The sequence below is a fragment of the Selaginella moellendorffii genome, unplaced genomic scaffold, assembly GCF_000143415.4.
Source record: "Selaginella moellendorffii unplaced genomic scaffold, v1.0 SELMOscaffold_0, whole genome shotgun sequence".
NCBI lineage: Eukaryota > Viridiplantae > Streptophyta > Lycopodiopsida > Selaginellales > Selaginellaceae > Selaginella > Selaginella moellendorffii.
Genome location: NW_003314261.1, coordinates 2,519,060 through 2,534,069, shown reverse-complemented (window position 1 = coordinate 2,534,069; position 15,010 = coordinate 2,519,060).

Here is a 15,010-nt window from a genome sequence, read left to right as displayed (position 1 = left end):
CAACTTCTCACAAACACATCAACATTGCCAAAGAAAAACGTCAGCTGATCGCCCAGAACTCAATTTCTACACCAGCTGAGAACAACATTCTCAACGCCCCGACCTCCTTGACACGTTCTACAAAAGAAAACATTGACTACCTTCGCCAATCACTTGAAGAACACGCAACCATGTCTCTTCCAGCAAATACCACGACCAGCATTCACAAAAATTCCGCCCCTTCAACAAAATTCCAAGCGAAAAATTTCTCAACGGATAAATTAATTTCAACGCCACATCTGGGCCGTTCATCCACCATCAAACTGAAAAGCTCATCTCCAACCACCTCAAAGAATCTGGCCCAACCACGTCACCCACATCCAACGAAGCAGATTCAGCCTCCAGTAACTTCAACTCCCGGGACCAAGAACAGAGCGAACCCTAGCGAGAAACACCAGGATCACCGAGCAGGAGCAGGAGCAGCAACCATGCCTCAACCACAGAGTCAGGTACGCCGTGATTATGATGAGATCAGGAAGGAGTACGAAGATAAACTTCGCGACCCAAGCTACTGCACCCGCAAGTTGTTTGAAGCCTTGGATCAACGCATGCACCGCGAGCAAGCAAACTACTTCCCAACACCAGCCGACATTGCACAGCATCTTCTCAAGCAAGACTCCTTCATATACACCTGGGGAGCGATCAAGAAGGAATTTTATGAGCCTTTAAACCACCGGCTGGATACTCAGATTGAAGAGATGAAGCAGATCCGCACTGACCTCCGGGACATCAGGAAGATCGTCTCCAAGCAGCCATCAACCCCATCAGCAGCTCACGAATTCACCTACAAATTCAAATACGAAGAGCTCAACACCCGCTACCGAAAACTCGAGGATGATCATACCGCCCTGCTGGCTGAGGTAGCCGACCTCCAGGAAGATGGGACAGATCCACCAGACAGCGTCCCTAACCACGAGCTTACACTCCCACAACAAAAACGTCGCCTCTATCGACTGGAGCAGCAGCAGCAACAAGCGATGGAAACTGACTATGTTCGCACCGAGGACGGTGTCTAGTTCTGTCAGGGGAGCAGAGTGTCTCAACCAAAAACAAGGTTCAGGGGACTCCGACTTTGAACCCAGGGCTGCATCAGAGCCATAGATTAAATCATGCACAACATATGGTATATGCTAGCAGTTAGAACCGCTAGCATTTCAAAAGGGGGAATCCAAATTGTGGATCCCTATCTCCATTCCATTGTTTCTCTTATTAATACACAACATTCTTTTACTCGTGCTTCTTCTCTGCCCTTGGAGATCGGGCCCTTTTCTCTTTTGTTTTCTTACTAACAATAGATTTCCAGTGAAGAGGAGTTTTCTCACCTCTTCAAGGCTTCGTCACAAGATGAGGTTCACATGCCCAAGGACTCCGCGACTTCCGAATAACACCCTTCTCCAACATCTCCTTGACGTTTGCACGTAAAATCTTGATCTCCTTGGGTGACCGACGACGAACAGGAACCTTGATTGGACGAGCATCCCCGGTTGGAATGGGATGACATGTGGCAATCTTGGCCCCAGATGATAGGTCAAATTCAAAGAGATCAGAATACTCCTTTATGAGCTGGTCAACAGCTGCAACACAAAGATCATCGGAGGGATCGGAAAAGGGAAGAGCAAAACAAGATGGAAACACAAGAGGAAATAGTGGGGGAACAAAAGTAATGGAAGCAGAGGTAAAAGTAGAGGGACGAAGAGGTACAGAAGTGAGAGGAATGGATGAAACATAAGGAAGTATGAGACAAGGGGGAGAAGCCTCAAAGTCACACTTGGCATGATTGTGCTGCAACCAATCCATACCAAGAATGAGGTCAAAAGCTTGACTCGGCACCACCCGCAACGACTGCAACTCAAGTCGAGATCGCCCACATGCACAACCAGGTCTGCCTCATCTCGTGCACATGCATGTGTACGGCCGTTGCCGTAAAGAATGAAAACTGGATCTGCCGCACGACGTAAGTGTAGACGACAACGTGTGGCAACAGGTCGAGCAATAGAAGATAAACTCGAACCTGTATCAACCAACACGGAGAGAAGAATAGGAGACCTTTTGTTATAAAAACGAGCTTGGAAAGTAAACACTGGATGAACCGGTGCCGAGTGAACCCCTTGATGATACTCCCGAAAGAAAGATGGAGGGGTCACTAACTTATTCGTGCAAGGTCCCTCCATTACTCGCGCGACTCCTCGTTTCCCGAATGCACCTCGGGATCCAAACCTTCCACCGCAGCAGCACCAATGGGACGTTGCTGACGCCAAGGTCTCCACCCAGGAAATGGAGGTCGCTAATCCGGAAAGCGCCGACAACGCCGATAAGTATGACCAACTTCATCACACGCCCAGCAACGGACGTCACGGCCACGACCACGTCCTCGCCCTTGTCCTTGGACTCGAGTAGCAGCAGCATCAACCTCCATGGGAACAGGAGCATCACTCATAGGAAGTAGAGCTGAAGGACGTGTAGCAAGAAGTGGAAGAGGCGACATCTCATAACATTGTGCCAAGCGAAGAGCATCGTCAAGGGTGGCAGGAGCAAGTGCATGCATAAGGCCGACAAGATCTTGACGAAGTGCTGGCTACAACATTCCTAGCTTGATCCGCTCCGACATATTGGGCTCCGCACGAAGCAAAAGACTTCGGAAACGAATGCCAAATTGCATCACTGACTCAGATGGCCCTTGGCGAAGACGATGCAATTGTTGGAAGGCATCATCACAATCGTCGGCGTGTCCAAAAGCGCGTTTGAAGACGTCCGGAAGAACAATCCAATCGCCACGAGTAGCTGCGCTCAATCCATTGTACCACTGCAATGCCGTCCCTTGGAGACATGTGGGGAACTCGCGCAAACGGCGAGCATCATCCCAAGAATGATATGTGGCAATCACCGTGAAGTGATCGAACCAATGGTACACATCATCCCCAGGATTCCCACGAAAGAACTCCGGCCGAACGCGAGGATTGGCACCAAAAGCAGGAGGAGTTGTACCATGTGCCGTGAATGCCGCCATCAACTGAGTTTGATTATTCAATTGCAAGCGCATAGCATCAAGCAATTGAACCAATTGCTACTCTAGAGTCAAAGGAGGAGATTGCGGATCGGCCATGAAGATGAATGAAAAAGAAAGAGCAAAAGAAGAGAAATGACAAAAAGCTGGAAAGAAATGGTAAATCTAGACAATGCAAAAAGCTAGATCTAAACCAAAATCCTAAAAGGAAAGAACAAAAGAAAGGAAATGGAAAAAGCTAGATCTAGACAATGCAAAAGCTAGATCTAAATCGAAATCCCAAATCCAAGCACTCCCCAGGGACAATCAAAGGTGCCCCTCATCTCCACCAATGTGAGTGCATGGAATATGGAAAAGGAATACAGAAATGTGCATCTCAATTAGCCCAAAAACCCTAGCTTATATACAGGAGCGAGTGGTCCGGATTGAAACCAATCCGACGGCTACCAAAATCCACTAGGTGAGTGGTTTGGCAATGTGAGCGTACTTGTGGATGAATCGTCAGTGATATCTGACTTTGCCGAGGAAGCGCCGAAGTTCTTTCTGGTTCTTCGGCGGTTCAAGTTTTGAGATGACGTCAACTTTGTCCTTGTCGATGAGAATGCCATCTTTGCAGACAACGTGGCCGAGGAGTACTCCAGATTTGACGAAGAAAGCGCATTTGTCGGGGTTGAGTGCTATGTTGTTCTCCTCACACTTGTTGAGGCATTTCTCCAGGCATTCAAGATGTTGATCTTCCGAGCTGAAAACGCTGAAGTCGTCCATGAAGACTCTCATGAAGTCAGTGAGGTAGTCTCGGAAAGTGTTGGTAACAAGCCTTTGGAAGGTAAATGGGGCGTTGCAGAGTCCAAAAGGCATTCGTCGATAAGCATAGGCTCCCCATGGACTAATGAATGCTGTCTTGTGCTGATCTTCTTCGGCGATGTGAATTTGGTTGTAGCCGGAGAAACCATCGAGGAAGGAATACATCTCGTGTCCGGCGACTGCGTCAAGAACTTCGTCGGTAAATGGTATCGGGAAGACATCTTTTTCGGTGGCGTCGTTGAGCTGTTTATAGTTGACGTAGATTCGAAGTTTGCCATTTTTCTTCAGTACAACCACCAGTGGTGAAAGCCATATCGGATTCTGAATTGGGTAGATGTACTCGACTTGGAGAAGCTTGTCGAGTTCTTTCTTTACTTGTTCCATCAGATTCGGATTCATTCGGTAGGCTGCTTGTCTTCTTGGTTTTGAGTCTGGAAGAAGGGTGATGGTGTGAAGGCTAAGTTTTGGCGAAACTCCCTTAAGGTCTCGATAACTCCAAGCGAACAAGTGTTTCTTCTTTCGGAGAAGATTGATGCCTTTGTCTCGAAAACTTGCCGAGATGTCAGTGGCGAGTACAATGTAGTGTTTGTTGCCATCGTCGGCAAGGCTGACTTTTTCGAGTTTTTGGTCTGCTGGAATTGACGGAATGTAGGCAACTTTGTTGTGGTTGTCGACTGTGAATGCTGGTGGTGCTTCGAGTTTTTATCTCAAGTGACTGGATTTTTCAGTGCTGATGTAATTGGGGGTCGTTCTCGTTGGAAGTCGGCGACAATTCGGAAGAGGTCGATCTCGGCCAAAGGTTCGAGATCGGGGTAGGCTGTGAGAATTTGTTGTTCTTGATAGTCGTCGAGGCCATCTTCGAGATTATATTCTTCCAAGTCAATAGGTCGGTTGTGGCTGGACAGCAATTTAGTCGCTTTTGTCGACACAGTTGTTGGTCCGTCTGGTCCGTGAAGGATAAGATTGTCATTGGGCCAATCTTGATAAACTTGGGCAGTTCGGAGCCAAGGTCGACCGAGGAGAATTGAGTATCCGTCGGTCTGCTCCGGTAGTTTGAGGACGACATAGTTGACTGGTATTTCGACGCCTTGAATGGTGGTGTTGACTTTTTGGATGATGCCTTTGGGTTGAACAGATCGGTGGTCGGCCATTCGGACATTGAAAGGTGCTGGGTGAACTGGGCCGATGTTGAGTTGTTGAACAAGACTTTCTTCAATAATATTAACGCTGGAGCCGCCGTCAATTATGGCTCCTCGAACAAGATGTTTGTCGAGTTGTAGGTCGATTGTCAGAACATCATTGTCACAATCACCTGGTTGAATCTCGGTTCGAAATGTGTCAACAGCTGTCTATGTCGAGTTGAGTGTGGGCGAGTCTATCAAAGTGTTGGTCGGTGCAGATGTCAGATCGGTGAGCTGTTTGGTGAGGTAGGGTGCAATCTTCAGCAGTTGGCCGATGGTGATCTGAATATTTTGGTTGAGGATAGTCTCTGCGACTGCTTGGATTTTGTCGAAATTTGCCGAATTGTGTTCTGGTGTCGGTGTCGATGTTGGACGATGTGTCTGTCTGTTTTCTGGTATTGAGTCTTGGCATTGTTGTCGAGCTGGTGATGGTTGAGCTTCATTGTCGGAGTCTAAAATCACTAATTCGGGTGGTTGTAGAGCGAGTTGCTGCTGTATCTTGGCAGCTAACTTCTGCTTCTTTTTCCATTCCCGGAGTTTTGTCGGGCTCTCAGGGCCTTTCTCTTCACTATCTCCGAAATCTCTGTCCGGTTGTTGTTGTTTTTTTGCTCGAATTTGTGCTCGGGTTTGTACTGCCATGACTTGAGGATCTGAGTCGTCATTGTCGGCATAAGGTATTTCGTCGGTCTCGACCATCCTTGTTGTTGGTGGTTGCTGCTGGTTCTGATCTTGTTGTCGAGGAGGCGGTGGACCAAGTCTCGGCAGACCGCCTTGGTTTTGAAGTTGAGGTTGCCATAGTCGGTTGTTGTAGTTGCCTTGGTAGGCCTGGTCTTGATAACCTTGGCCTTGGTATCTTCGGTTTTGGTATCTTGGGTATTGTTGGTATCCTTGGTTGTAGTTGTCTCAGTTTGCCGGGTAGTTCCAGTTCGGCAGGTATTGTCGATCGTTGTAGTTGTTGTTGTAGTCGTTGTTGTAATTGTTGTAGTTGTTGTAGTGAGGTTGATCATTCCATTGTCGACTCTGGTGTTGGAAGTTGTTTCTCGGTGGTCTCCAGTTTGTCAGAGGTGGTGGCTGGTAATTGTCCAAGTATTGATTTGGATATGGTTGTCGAAACTGCTGTCGGGGATAGTTCGAGACTTGTCGAACTTCTGGAGAATTTTGAAATCTGCAAGTCTTGGCGTCATGACCTTCTTTGGTACAGATCTGGCATTTGGAGATTTGGAGCTTGCAGTCACTTGCCGGATGTCCTTCGTTCTTGCACTTAGTACACCAAATTCCAGATCGAAATTCTTTGATGTCGGTCTTGGCTTTTCCCTTGAGCTTGTCGATTGTTTTCCTGAGTTTCCGAAGTTTTGACTTGGTGCTCTCTCCGAGAACGGTGCGTTGTGAAGTTGTCCCTCGACAAGTTGTCCGATACCGGGTAACAAAGTGATGGGTTCGTCGTTGGTGTAGGTTTTGAGGATGTGCTTTGGTATTTGGAGTGGGCGCAGGAATTGGACTTGTGTCGGAACGCTAGGATTGCTGGGTCGACGACTGCACAGAAGATGGGTTCGTTTCGGTAGTGGTGTCGGTTTGTGTCGAGGGCGCTGGTTGATGTCTCGAACTTGGAGTGGGTGGTCTTGTGCTCGGAGATGGAGTTTGCCAATGAAGCTGCTGAGGGCGTTTGCTGATGAAGGTGCTGGTAGATTGGAGTTTCTTGTCAAAGAGAGTCATTGGTGTTCTCCGTCGGTGATTGGACTTGCAGATCTCGAGAGAGAGCTTGCAGATTCTTCAAAGATCTCCTCTGGAAAGTTTCTGTCTTTACTGCATTGGGCAGCAACCGCTTGGACGCCGTTGATCCATGGTGGCAGTGGCATTTGCGTGTTGAATTTGGGCGAATGTACGAATTAGGGCGTAATTTGGGCGAATTTGGGCGAGATGGGTAGATTTCTGGATCGTTCTTGCTATCTGCGCACAGAGAATGGAGAAAAAATGGAAGAATTTGTGAACCTGAAGGGGAATTCAGAAGCCGTGGTCGCCAAATGAAGAGGTGAGAAAACTCCTCTTCACTGGAAATCTATTGTTAGTAAGAAAACAAAAGAGAAAAGGGCCCGATCTCCAAGGGCAGAGAAGAAGCACGAGTAAAAGAATGCTGTGTATTGATAAGAGAAACAATGGAATGGAGATAGGGATCCACAATTTGGATTCCCCCTTTTGAAATGCTAGCGGTTCTAATTGCTAGCATATACCATATGCTGTGCATGATTTAATCTATGGCTCCGATGCAGCCTTGGGTTCAAAGTCGGAGTCCCCTGAACCTTGTTTTTGGTTGAGACAAGCCTGATGGGAGTATTCGTTTCTGCATTGACTATCGTCCGTTAAATGAAGTGACGATCCCGGACGTGTACCCGCTTCCTCACACTGCTGATCTCTTGGATCGTCTGGGGCGAAGTCGTTGGTTCACCAAGCTAGATCTTGCTTCTGGGTATTGGCAAGTACTGATGGCCGAAGAAGATATTCCTAATACTGCTTTTCGTACACCATTTGGTTTGTACGAGTTTTTGGTGATACCGTTTGGTTTGAACAGTGCTCCAGCAACTTTTCAGCGGATGATGGACGAGGTTCTTTGCGATATGCCGGAGGTGACGGCTGACTTCATTGATGATGTCTTGATCCACTCGGAGGGGACATGGGAGGAGCATGTTCGTGATGTTTGTAAAGTGTTGGATCGGCTACGCGACGTTGGTTTAAAGCTGAAGCGATTGAAGTGCGTGTTTGGGTCCAAGGACACAACTTATCTTGGGTACCGTATTTCTCGTGAGGGTTTGCAAGTTGATCCTGACAAACTTGTGGCTGTTCTAAAGTTCCCTACTCCGAAGTGTGTGAATGATGTGCAGCGTTTTTTGGGTAAGGTGTAGTATCTTGGTCGTTTTGTGGATCATCTTTCCGATCGCACTACACCATTGCGAGCGTTGCTGAAGCCATCCACGTCATCTTTCATCTGGTCTCCGGATTGTGAGCAAGCGTTCGTGAATCTCAAAGAGCTATTGACGACTCCTCCGGTTTTGGCATATCCTGACTACACTCGACCTTTTATTTTGTGCGTGGATGCTTCTGACATTGGTCTTGGAGGTGTGTTGATGCAAGAGAGCTCGAGTGTGCCTGGTCAGCGCCATCCCATTGCATACATAAGCCGTACATTGCAACCAGTGGAGATGAACTACTCCACGACGGAGAAGGAGTGTTTAGCAGCAGTCTGGGGTTTCGAGAAACTTCATGCATATCTACATGGTTCTCGGACGTTACTTGAAGGTGACCATGTTGCTGTTACTTTATTATTGAAGCGGAAGAACCTGGTTGGTCGTATGACTCGATGGGCTTTGAAGCTTCAGATATATGATTTCGATGTTGTTCATCGCCCAGGGAGTTCTATGGCTGATGCTGATGCCCTTTCTCGAGCTCCTCTTCCTTCTCCACTCACTTCTCATGTTTCTGACGAACCTGTTGTTCCAGCATCTGTGGATTTTCTAGATGAGGATGCTGTGCCGTCGGCGGTTGCTATCCTTGACGTTTAGTGTCCACAGGGCGTAGAGCAAGATCTACCTTCACTTGATGAGGTTCGCAAGGCTCAAAAGATTGAGCCGTGGATTCGAAGGCTTCGAGATGGGTTTGAGAATCCTGCATCACTTGCTGATGACTTGCCTTTTCGGCATTTACATTCTCAATATCGCCTTGAAGATGGCCTTCTTTATTTTGTGGGGACGGATCCTGCTGATCATTTACGGCTGGTGGTACCTTCGGTGTTTATTCCGCGGTTTCTCCATGCCTACCATGATTCTCCTATTCTAGGTGGGCATATGGGGCACCGTCGTGTCACCAAGAAGCTGCGCAGATCTTTCTATTGGCCAGAGATGCGACGTGATATTATCTGGTATGTGCGTAGTTGCGTTTGGTGCCAAGCTCGTAATACTCCCCCTTGTGCTGCAGAAGGACGGTTGGAGTCAATTGCAGTTTCTCGTCCGTTTGAGTTGGTGGCGTTTGATCTTATGGGACCTTTTCCACGATCGACTGCTGGCAATGAATATGTTATTATTGCTTCTGACTACTTGACTCGTTGGGTGGAAGTTGGTGCTCTTGCTAGTGCCTCTGCCACTGCTGTTGGATACTTCCTCCTCAATCGAGTGGTGTTCCAGCATTCTTGTCCAGAGCGGATTCTTTCAGATAATGGTCCTGCATTTATGGCTGAGGTATTTCATGTTTTGACATCTCGGTTGGGGATACGCCACACTTTTACGAGTGCTTATCATCCACAATCAGACGATCTGGTGGAACGGCTCGTTCGGACATTCAAAGGGATGATTGCGAAGTATGTGAACTTTCAACATTCAGATTGGGATGGTTATTTGCCGTCTCTTCGGTATGCCTATATCACAGAGGTGCAGAGTTCTGTTGGTGCTTCACCATATAAACTTCTATATGGTCATGATCCAATATTACCAACAGAGCTGGGTTTACCTTCGCGATTGCCACGAGCTCCTGATGCTAGGTCATGGGATCAATATTTGACAAGCATTCTTCCACTTGTCCGAGTAGAGTCTGCTGAACACTTAGGCCGTGTACAAGTGGGACAACAACGGCGCTACAATTCCCATCATCGTCCACCTGCGGAGTACAAAGTGGATGATTTGGTGTTAGTCCGTTTTCCCCATCTTACGGTATGTGGTTTATCTAAGGGGCTCCTTGCGCAGTGGAAAGGACCGTATCGGGTCTTGCGGCAAGTTGGACCACAAGTTTATGAGGTTCGGCATGACGTTCAGCAGGCCGATCCTCCGGAGATTGTGCATGTGCAGCGGTTAAAACGCTTCATACAAAGGGATCAGGAGCAGTTAATACCGTCTACAGATCCCCCGATGCCTCCTCCTGACGTTCCACTAGATCCCGGCCCATCTACAAGAGAACCCTGACTGCCTTCCATTATTCCGAGAGGAGGGGATGATGTGAGGGCCAAGTGTACGGCTACGATGCCGTATACTAATATTAGTGTAGTGGATTTTGGTAGCCGTCGGATTGGTTTCAATCCGGACCACTTGCTCCTGTATATAAGCTAGGGTTTTTGGGCTAATTGAGATGCACATTTCTATATTCCTTTTCCATATTCCATTCACTCACAGAACCTTAAAACACTGCTCAAAGTAATCATGATGTGTTTTAATTTGTTTTGTTTTTATTTTAATTCGTTTTGTGAGGGCCAAGTGTACAACTACGATGCTGTATACTAATATTAGCGTAGTGGGATTTTGGTAGCCGTCGGATTAGTTTCAATCTAGACCACTCACTCCTGTATATAAACTAGGGTTTTTGGGTTAATTGATATGCACATTTCTGTATTCCCTTTCCATATTCCAAGCACTCACATTGGTGGAGGTGAGGGGCACCTTTGATTGTCCCTGAAAAGTGCTTGGATTTAGGATTTTGGTTTAGATCTAGCTTTTGCATTGTCTAGATCTAGTTTTTTCCATTTCCTTCTTTTTGTTCTTTCCTTTCAGGATTTTGGTTTAGATCTAGCTTTTTGCATTGTCTAGATCTACCATTTCCTTCTAGCTTTTTGTCATTTCTCTTCTTTTGCTCTTTCTTTTTCATTCGTCTCCATGGCAGATCAGCAATCTCCTCCTTTGACTCTCGAGCAGCAGTTGGTCCAATTGCTTGATGCTATGCACTTGCAATTGAACAATCAAACTCAATTGATGGTGGCATTCACGGCACGTGGTCCAACTCCTCCTGCTCTTGGTGCCAATCCTCACGTTTGGCCAAAGTTCTTTCGTAGGAATCCCGGGGATGATGTGTACCATTAGTTCGATCACTTCACGGTGATTGCCATATATCATTCTTGGGATGATGATTGACGTTTACATGAGTTTCCCACGTGTCTCCAAGGGACGGCATTGCAGTGGTACAATGGATTGAGTGCGGCCACTCGTGAGGATTGGAGTGATCTTCCGGACGTCTTCAAACGCGCCTTCGGACATGCCGACGATTGTGACGATGCCTTCCAACAATTGCATCGTCTTCGCCAAGGGTCATTTGAGTCGGTAATGCAATTTGGCATTCGTTTCCGAAGTCTTTTGCTTCGTGCGGAGCCCAATATGTCGGAGCGGATCAAGCTAGGAATGTTGTAGCCAGCACTTCGTCAAGATCTTGTCGGCCTTATGCATGCACTTGCTCCTGCCACCCTTGACGATGCTCTTCGCTTGGCACAACATTGTGAGACGTCGCCTCTTCCACTTCTTGCTGCACGTCCTTCCACTCCACTTTCTATGAGTGATGGTCCTGTTCCCATGGAGGTTGATGCTGCTGCTACTCGAGTCCAAGGACAAGGACGAGGACGTGGTCGTGGCCGTGATGTTCGTTGCTGGGCGTGTGATGAAGTTGGTCATACTTATCGGCGTTGTCGGCGCTTTCTAGATTGGCGACCTCCATTTCCTGGGTGGAGACCTTGGCATCAACAATGTCCCGTTGGTGCTGCTGCAGTGGAAGGTTTGGACACCGAGATGAATCCGGGAAACGAGGAGTCGCACGGGTAATGGAAGGACCTTGCGTGAATAAGTTAGTGACCCCTTCATCTTTCTTTCGGGAGTATCATCAAGGGGTTCACTCGGCACCAGTTCATCCAGTGTTTACTTTTCAAGCTCATCTTTATAACAAGAGGTCTCATATTATTCTCTCAGTGTTGGTTGATACAGGTTCGAGTTTATCTTTTATTGCTCGACCTATTGCCACACGTTGTCATCTACACTTGTGTCGTGCGGTGGAACCAATTTTCATTCTTTATGGCAACGGCCGTACACATGCATGTGCACGGGATGAGGCAGACCTGGTTGTGCATGTGGGCGATCTCGAGCTTGAGTTGCAGTCGTTGCGGGTGGTGCCAAGTCAAGCTTTTGACTTCATTCTTGGTATGGATTGGTTGCAGCGCACTCATTCCAAGTGTGACTTTGAGGCTTCTCCCCCTTGTCTCATACTTCCTTATATTTCCTCCATTCCTCTCACATCTGTACCTCTTCGTCCCTCTACTTTTACCTCTACTTCCATTACTTTTGTTCCCCCATTATTTCCTCCTGTGTTTCCATCATGTTCTGCTCTTCCCTTTTCCGATCCCTCCGACGATCTTTGTGTTGCAGCAGTTGACCGGCTCATGAAGGAGTATTCTGATCTCTTTGACTTTGACCTATCGTCTGGAGCCAAGATTGCTACACGTCATCCAATTCCAACTGGGGATGCTCGTCCAATCAAGGTTCTTGTTCGTCATCGGTCACCAAAGGAGATCAAGATTTTACGTGCAAATGTCCAGGAGATGTTGGAGAAGGGTGTTATTCGGAAGTCGCGAAGTCCTTAGGCATGTGAACCTCATCTTGTGACGAAGCCTGATGGGAGTATTCGTTTCTGCATCGACTATCGTCCGTTAAACAACGTAACGATCCCGGATGTGTACCCTCTTCCTCACACTGCTGATCTCTTGGATCGTCTGGGGTGAAGTTGTTGGTTCACCAAGCTAGATCTTGCTTCTGGGTACTGGCAAGTACCGATGGCCGAAGAAGATATTCCTAAGACTGCTTTTCGTACACCATTTGGTTTGTATGAGTTCTTAATGATGCCATTTGGTTTGAACAATGCTCCAGCAACTTTTCAACGGATGATGGACGAGGTTCTTTGCGATATGCCGGAGGTGACTGCTGACTTCATTGATGATGTCTTGATCCACTCGGAGGGGATGTAGGAGGAGCACGTTCATGATGTTTGTAAAGTGTTGGATCGGCTACACGACGTTGGTTTAAAGCTGAAGCAGTCGAAGTGCATGTTTGGATCCAAGGACACAACTTATCTTGGGTACCGTATTTCTTGTGAGGGTTTGCAAGTTGATCCTGACAAACTTGTGGCTGTTCTAAAGTTCCCTACTCCGAAGTGTGTGAATGATGTGCAGCGTTTTTTGGGCAAGGTGCAGTATCTCGGGCGTTTTGTGGATCATCTTTCTGATCGCACTGCACCATTGCGAGCGTTGCTGAAGTCATCAACATCATCTTTCATCTAGTCTCCGGATTGTGATCGGGCGTTTGGGGATCTCAAAAAGTTATTGACAACTCCTCTGGTTTTGGCATATCCTGACTACACTCGACCTTTTATTTTGTGCGTGGATGCTTCTGACATTGGTCTTGGAGGTGTGTTAATGCAAGAGAGCTTGAGTGTGCCTGGTCAGCACCGTCCCATTGCATATATAAGCCGTACATTACAACCAGCGGAGATGAACTACTCCACGACAGAGAAGGAGTGTTTAGCAGCAGTTTGGGGTTTCGAGAAACTTCATGCATATCTACATGGTTCTCGGACGTTACTTGAAAGTGACCATGCTGCTGTTACTTCGTTATTAAAGCGAAAGAACCTGGTTGGTCGTACTGCTCGGTGGGCTTTGAAGCTTCAGATATATGATTTTGATGTTGTTCACTGCCCAGGGAGTTTTATGGCTGATGCTGATGCCCTTTCTCGAGCTCCTCTTCCTTCTTCATTCTCTTCTCATGTTTCTGACGAGCCTGTCATTCCAGCATCTGTGGATTTTCTAGATGAGGATTCTGTGCCGTCAGCGGTTGCTATACTTGACGTTCAGTGTCCACAAGGTGCAGAGGAAGATCTACCTTCACTTGATGAGGTTCGCGAGGCTCAAAAGATTGAGCCATGGATTCGAAGGCTTCAAGATGGGTTTAAGAATCCTGCATCACTTGCTGATGACTTGCCTTTCCGGCATTTACATTCTCAATATCGTCTTGAAGGTGGCCTTCTTTATTTTGTGGGGACAGATCCTGATGATCATTTACTGCTAGTGGTGCCTTCTATCTTTATTCCGCAGTTTCTCCATGCCTACCATGATTCTCCTGTTCTAGGTGGGCATATGGGACATCATCGTGTAATTGAGAAGTTATGCAAGTCTTTCTATTGGCCGGAGATGTGACGTGATATTATCCGGTATGTGCGTAGCTGCGTTTGGTGCCAAGCTCGTAATACTCCCCCTCGGACTGCGGAAGGACGATTGGAGTCAATTGCAATTTCCCATCCGTTTGAATTGGTGGCGTTTGATCTTATGGGACCTTTTCCACGGTCAACTGCTGGCAATGAGTATGTTATTATTGCTTCTGACTATTTGACTCGTTGGGTGGAAGTTAGTGCTCTTGCTAGTGCCTCTACAACTACTATTGGATACTTCCTCTTCAATCGAGTGGTGTTCCAGCATTCTTGTCCAGAGTGGATCCTTTCGGATAATGGTCCCGCTTTTATGGCTGAGGCATTTCATGTTTTGACGTCTCGGTTGGGGATTCGCCACACTTTCATGAGTGCTTATCATCCACAATCAGACGGTCTGGTGGAACGGCTCGTTCGGACGTTCAAGGGGATGATTGCGAAGTATGTGAACTTTCAGCATTCGGATTGGGATGGTTATTTGCCGTCTCTTCGGTATGCATATGTCACTGGGGTGCAGAGTTCTATTGGTGCTTCACCATATAAACTCCTATATGGTCATGATCCAATATTACTAACGGAGCTGGGTTTACCTTCGCGATTGCCACGAGCTGCGGATGCTAAGTCATGGGATCAATATTTGACAAGCATTCTTCCACTTGTCCGAGCAGAGTCTGCCAAACACTTAGGCCGCATACAAGTGGGACAACAACGGCACTACAACTCCCGTCATCGTCCACCTGCGGAGTACAAAGTGGATGATTTGGTGTTAGTCCGTTTTCCCCATCTTACGGTACGTGGTTTATCTAAGGGGCTCCTTGCACAGTGGAAAGGACCGTATCGGGTGTTGTGGCCAGTTGGACCACAAGTTTATGAGGTTCGGCATGACGTCCAGCAGGCCGATCCTCTAGAGATTGTGCATGTGCAGCGGTTGAAATGCTTCATACAAAGGGATTAGGAGCAGTTAATACCATCTACAGATCCGCCGATACCTCCTCCT